The 6,482-nt window shown below is 47.9% G+C and overlaps 1 pseudogene; it reads right to left on the reverse strand.

The window, feature by feature from the left end:
* Positions 1-292: 292 nt before the first annotated feature.
* On the reverse strand, positions 293-1,263 carry LOC102469962 (rRNA 2'-O-methyltransferase fibrillarin pseudogene; annotated as a pseudogene).
* Between the last annotated feature and the right edge of the window lie 5,219 nt (positions 1,264-6,482).

Consider the following 6,482-nt stretch of genomic DNA (forward strand, 5'->3'; position numbering starts at 1 on the left):
AAAAAGTGGGGACCAGGAGGTGGCATGGTGATTAAGGCTCTGGACACTCCTACATGGCTAACCATGATTCAAGTCCTGGGCCTGGTGGCTTGCTTTCTTGCTCTCTCTCTCTTTCTGTCTCTCTCTGTATATGTGTATGTCTCTCTCTAGTCAAATTAAAATAAAATGAATGAATAAATAAAATAAAATACAATTTTTTTTAGAGGGATGGATGAGTCATTTTTTAATTAAAGAAAAACACATTTACAACAATAGCAACATACATCTCTAGCAATCCAGACAGCACTGAGTCTCAGTTCTTCACCTTGGGGGGTGGCCTGTACACACCCACGACCACAACGTGTCCTCTGTCATCAGGCTCAACTGCTCCTGGGGCTTCATGTTCTCTTGCTGCATCTTTTTCACTTCAAAAGCAAACACTGCCTCTGCTGAGGCTGTGGAGTCAATGCAGTTGGCCTTAATGGAAATCACAAAGTGTCCTCCATTACGCAGGAAAGTGTGGGCATTCAGGGCCACGATTCTGCTCTGGTCTGGCTGGGCCAGGTCAGCAAAGATCACATCCACCACTGCGATGAGCATGCGTGTTTGTGCGGGTGCCGAGCATCCTGGATCACAGGAATGTTGTTGGTCCTCTTCTTGGCCAAGTTAATGAGGTCACGGCCGGAGTGGTGGGAGAACTCGACTGCATAGACCAGACCATCCGGGCCTACAATGTCAGAGACGTGGGAGACAGTGGTGCCTGAGGCAGCCCCGAGGGAGAGCACCTTGGCTCCCGGCTTTGTGTGGGTGCGGGGCACTGTGGATCTGGTCCACACCGCCCAGGATTGCTGCCGCCAGCTTGGAGCTGAAGGACTTCCAGGCTCGGTATTCGATTTTATCATCTCCCTCCGCAAATGAGACTCTCTTCTCTCCATAAACTGACTCTCCAGGGATCAGGTTTTTGGCGACCAGTGCATGTTCCTTTCCTCCACAGATGAAGACACTCTCATGCTGTTGAGGTTCCACCATTACATTCTTCCCTGACTGGTTTCTTCTTTTTCCGCCCCGACTGCGACCCCGGTTGCCACCAGACTGGAAGCCTCCACCTCTTCCTCCTCCACCTCCTCCTCGTCCTCGGCCCCTGAAGCCTCCTCGGCCGCCTCAGCCTCCGCCAAAGCCTCCTCGGCCTCCTCGGCCTCCTTGGCCTCCACCACAACCACCACGGTCACCAAATCCCCCTCGGCCACCGAAGCCGCCTCCACGGGGACTGAAACCTGGCTTCATGACGAATGCTGAATTGTGCGGCTAGGAAGTCTGCAGCGTCCCGGGCTCCACGAGTCTATTCTTTCCTAATACACACACACACACACACACATATACCAGACCCGGTGGCTTAAAACTCACGCCGGGTGCGTGTGAGTGCGTGCCCAAGATCCCAAGAGGAGAATGGAGGAGAAGGGATTGCAGTGTAGCCATCCCCCCTGGGGGGGGGGTGATTTCTCGCTTTCTGTCTCAAACAAACAAAAAAACAAAAAACTCTCCATAAATAAATAAGTAAATAAAAGGTGAACTCCTACATAATGGGCTGCCATTCAAGTCTTGGATCCCGTGGCTTAAAAATCACATGGAGCTCATGTGCATGCATGCATGCGTGTCCAAAATCCCAGAAGGAGAGTGGGAGCAAAGGATTGTGGCACGGCCGTCCCCCCAAGGGGCGATTTCTCACTTTTCCTCTCTCTGTCTCTCTCTGGCAAGCACAAAAATTAATTAATTATTTAATTAAAGGCTGCTCTTCTGTCCTCCAGTTCCAGTCCTATCCTCTTCAATTCCATTTCCCATAATCAGAAACCCGATTGTTTTCCCCAGCTTCTGTCACCCGTTCATCTTCTCACCCTGGTTTCTGGACACCCAAAGCTGCTTTACCACCTGTACTTGCCGTTTTCATGGAATGGATCTTCATTACTCTCAGGTCTACCCAGCTCTTGTCTTCATTCCCACTGTTCCTTTCTTAGTCCAAGCCCTCATTAACAGTTTCCTAATTATAGAGACAGCCTCCTACCTGGCCCTCCTGTTTCCACTCTTCTCACTCTTTTGCTCTAGAGTGCATGCATTTGCTAGAGAGAGACAGAGAGAGGAAAAGTAAGAAATCATCCTCCAGGGGGGCTGGCCAAGCTGCAATCTCTTCTCCTCCATTCTCCTCCTAGGATTTTGGGCACTAACACACACATACCCAGCATGTTTCTCAAACTGCCCTGTCTAGGATGCAAATCACTCAGTCGGCAGTGTGGGATCCAGCCACCTTAATCTCCATGCCACCGCTGGCCCTGCTTCCATCTTTTCACATGACAAACTCAAATCTCTTTAAGCCCTACCTTAAGCATTAAGGTATCTTCCCCTTCTCTCCCAGATAGTCATCAGAACTTATCGAACAGGGAAGCTGGTGAGCACTGTGTACAATACTCAGTTCTTTGGATCCAGACCTTGAAGGGTAGAGACCCACCCTGCGATACAGAATGAAGCTACAAACATGAGTAAAATTGGAAAAGAGAAGTCTTTAATAGAAAAGTGAAGATTTTTACAGTAAAATAAACACCCCATTCCAGAAAGGCGACTGAGGACAACTGCACTGGGAACAGCATTAGGTGTTACTTTTATGGTGAGGTCTTGTTATGAATATTTAGCAGAGGAGGTGTGTAGCCAGCTTTTTTGTTTGATTCTGTGGGCTTTTTGCTGCACCTGCATCAGGTAAGTAAATTTTATTACCTGGTTGAGGGAAATCAGTGTGCATGCCTGATGTGGACTTAGAAGGTATGAGCATGTGCTTAGAGATGATTTTGCGCTTATCAGTTTATTGTTCTGAGTGGGAAGTGAGATGTTGGCCAAGCATCCCCGAGAATTCCTGTGTGCATATGCAGGACGGTGGAAGAGAAGATATCATGGCACCCTTCTCTAGGTCCTCAAAGGAGCTAACCACTCCTCTTTTGGTGCCAGGGGTCTCGCTGCAATCCCTGGTAACAGTGAATGATGTGTCAGATGTCCCCTTTGTTGGTATATTGGGACCCTCTGCTCATAATGTCACCCTTTGTTCACAAATGTCCGTAACACTCATCATCATGTTGGATGATAGCCCACTGAAAACAGCTAAAATTTAATGCCAGCACTTCCGTTTATTAGTAGTGTGCTCTCCAAGTTACTTAATTTCTCTGAGCTTCCATTTCCTCATCTGCAAAAATAAGAATGATGATACCTTCATCAGAGAGTCCTTAATATTAACTACCACAAGCTGGTTTTTTACAGGTCACACTTCCTACCTGAGATAAAGAGTCAGGGAAATAGCTATTCCTTGTTAGAGAGGTCCTCAGAATGCAAAATGTCACCCACACCCCAGAACAGAGCCATCTACTGTTGGACTTGGGCTCTGTTTTCAGACTTTGGTTCCATTTTAAAGGCAGAATCAGGAGAAGGGTGGTTTGAACATTCCTACCTTTGAGGTGCTGAGATGGAGCATTGAAGCCAAACAGCTTCCGGAGGGAATCAGGAATTTTAAGTTACCAAGGTTTTTAACCGTGGGACTTCCTGATATTGACCCAAATGTCATCCCGGGTGAGTTCATGTAAGAGCCCCCAGTTTGCTATGTTAACAGCAAAACCAGAAGGCTCCCAAGTTTGTGCCCTGGGGCCTCATGGGAATATGAGAAGCTGTAGTCACAGACATTCTCTGCAGGTAGCCCTGGAGACTGGGGCATGGAGGGCCACTACTCTGGGAGATGACACCACAGAAAGAGAATATAGAGTGCTAGGATGCATAGAGCAGGCTGGGCCCAAGAAGGGACCAAGAAGGGCCCAGGAGCTAAACTAGAGAAAAATGAGCAAGCTTCCTGGATATACCCATACCTGACTGTGAGGCCCCTAACATCATGTCTGACACATGATTGTTTAATATATGGACAACTGAATTCCAATAGTTTTGACACTGGGACTTTTATCATGTCCAACCTTTGCTTAGTTCATGCATGAACTTATTATGTATTTGTGCTTCCTATTCTGTGAACTACGAACCCCCTTTTGATTGCAGAGGATCTCAACTCAGCATATGCATCAAACACTATCTTTGGACCAAATAAACACATTTCTATAGCAAATAGATGAAGAAGGTATTGTAATTTAATGACATTTTATTTAAAAGTGTTGCTTAGTTCAAAGCTGCTTTTTTCCTGCCTTTTTGCCAGAGGTATGTGTGTTAACCCGAGACAGAGGGAGAAAGCACCCTGCAATGGGCTGTGATCACACCGCAATCCCTTCTTCTCCCATCCTGTTGGGATTTGGGGCCTGTACACATACCTGCTGTGTTCTTCAAGCCATGGGGGCCAAGATTTGAACAGTGGTCAGTTGTGCAGAACCTGGCCACTGGTGCACCCTGCTTATTGGCCAAGCTATGGGGTAGCCTTCAAAGCAGCTTCGTGCCATGCATTATTCAATGGTGGCTATCGAAAGAGTCACAGGTATTTAAACAAGAGGCTGTATGAAAGCAGATTGGGACCACTACTCTCCAGTCTCAGCTACCCCTCAATCTTACAGGTCAACTCACTCTGAACGAGGTATCTATTGTGAATTTTCCTGCCTCATTTAAATCTGAGGATTTAAGCTTAATTCCTTTTTTCCTAGATATTCACTTTCTCTGTACTGTTTCTATCCCTCAGAGACCTTGAGGGGGGAGCGGCTAGGATTAAAATTACCTTTTGTAATCTGTAAATATTATAAATACTATGAATTTAGACATTGTATTTTTTTTTTTTGAGAGATTTTCACTGTAGGGTGCGTGCACTCGCCAGACAGACAGAGAGAGACATAGAGACAGAAAGCAAGAAATCACCCCCCAGGGGGGATGGTCATGCCACAATCCCTTCTCCTCCATTCTCCTCTCGGGATCTTGGGCACGCACGCACACGCGCCCGGCGTGAGTTTTAAGCCACCGGGTCCGGGACACGAACCGCGGTCGACTACGTGGGAGTCCAGCGACATAGCCATTACGCTAACTGCTGGTTCCCGACATTGTATTTCTTTAAAAAGTTATTTTGCTGAGTTACCTGCTAAATTTCCTAATTGGAAGGAAGACAAAATCATTTAAAGAGAAGACTAACAGGAACATTATTTTATAAGCTAAAACTAAAGTACTGTCTCTCTGGGTCCTAAGTTCCCTGGGGGCATGAGTCCAGAGGTCTATTGACTCTGATGTGTGTGGGGTGGGCTAGACAGGCATGCCCGTCGGCTGTGAGGACAGGGAGTCCAGCATGGTGGGCATGGTGGCCTTTCAGGAAGCACCAAGTCTGTGGTCTGAGAGCATCCCAGAGCACTTCAGTGGGCTTCTCATGTAGGAGGCTGCTACCCAGTGAGGCCTGTCCTCTATCATCCTTCAAGCCTCCTTGTTGGGCCAAAGTGCAGACCAACTCCTATCACTTCCCTTGGGCAGCAGTGTTTCTTCAGCCTTCAGAGCTATTGTTTCCTCCAAGTCTGGAACACCCACACTGTCCCCTTGGATTACTGGGTCCTGTCACTTGACCAGGTATGGTTTCTCCCCCAGCCCGCAGGCACTGGTAGGGACCTGCAGGCCCACCAGTCCACTGTACTTCCTGGTCACAAGGAGGAGTACTTTCCCCTCCCACTGCTGGAGGTGGGTGTGATTTACATACAATTTGCAGTTTAGCAGACCAGCAGTTGGCATAATGGCTATGTCACTGGACTCACACATAGATGACCACGGTTCAAGTCCTGGACCTGGTGGCTCAAACTCAAGCCGGGCATGTGTGCATGTGTGCCCAAGATCCCGAGAGGAGAATAGAGGAGAAGGGATTGTGGCATGGCCATCCCCCTTAGGGGGTGATTTCTCGCTTTCTGTCTCTCTGTCTCGCTCTGTCTTTCTGGCAAGTGCACGCACCCTATAGCAAAAATGACTCAAAAAAAAATTTTGCAGTTTAGGAGTCACCTTGAGCAGACTAGGGTCTTGCCCTACGGACAACTTGGGTTCAACACATTCCAGCACCAGGCACTGAGCTAAGGCCAGAAAAGGGAAAGGTGAGTAAAACATAGTTCCTGCCTCCAAGGAGCTCCCTGCAGTAGGACCAATGATTGGAGAGTATCAACAGTATATATAGTGTTTGTATTTGAAAGGGGAGAGTCTGAAATGCTGCAGGGCACAGCAGCAATTCCACCAGAGCTGCAGAAGACTTAATGAAAAGTTAATATTTGGACAGACCTGGGTCTTGAGGCAAGGCTAAGGAGAGTGGGCTACAGGGCCATATTCTTCATCTTCATGGACTCATCTCATTGGACTCATGAGGAATGGCAACTCCTACAGGGATGCATAGAAGTGGGGTGGGACCAGCAGTTAGCGTAACGGCTATGTCGCTAGACTCCCACATAGTCGACCACAGTTTGTGTCCCGGACCCGGTGGCTTAAAAACTCAAGCCAGGCGCATGTGCATGCATGCCCAAGATCCCAAGAGG

Source organism: Tupaia chinensis, unplaced genomic scaffold, assembly GCF_000334495.1.
Source record: "Tupaia chinensis unplaced genomic scaffold, TupChi_1.0 Scaffold000184_1, whole genome shotgun sequence".
Lineage (NCBI taxonomy): Eukaryota > Metazoa > Chordata > Mammalia > Scandentia > Tupaiidae > Tupaia > Tupaia belangeri.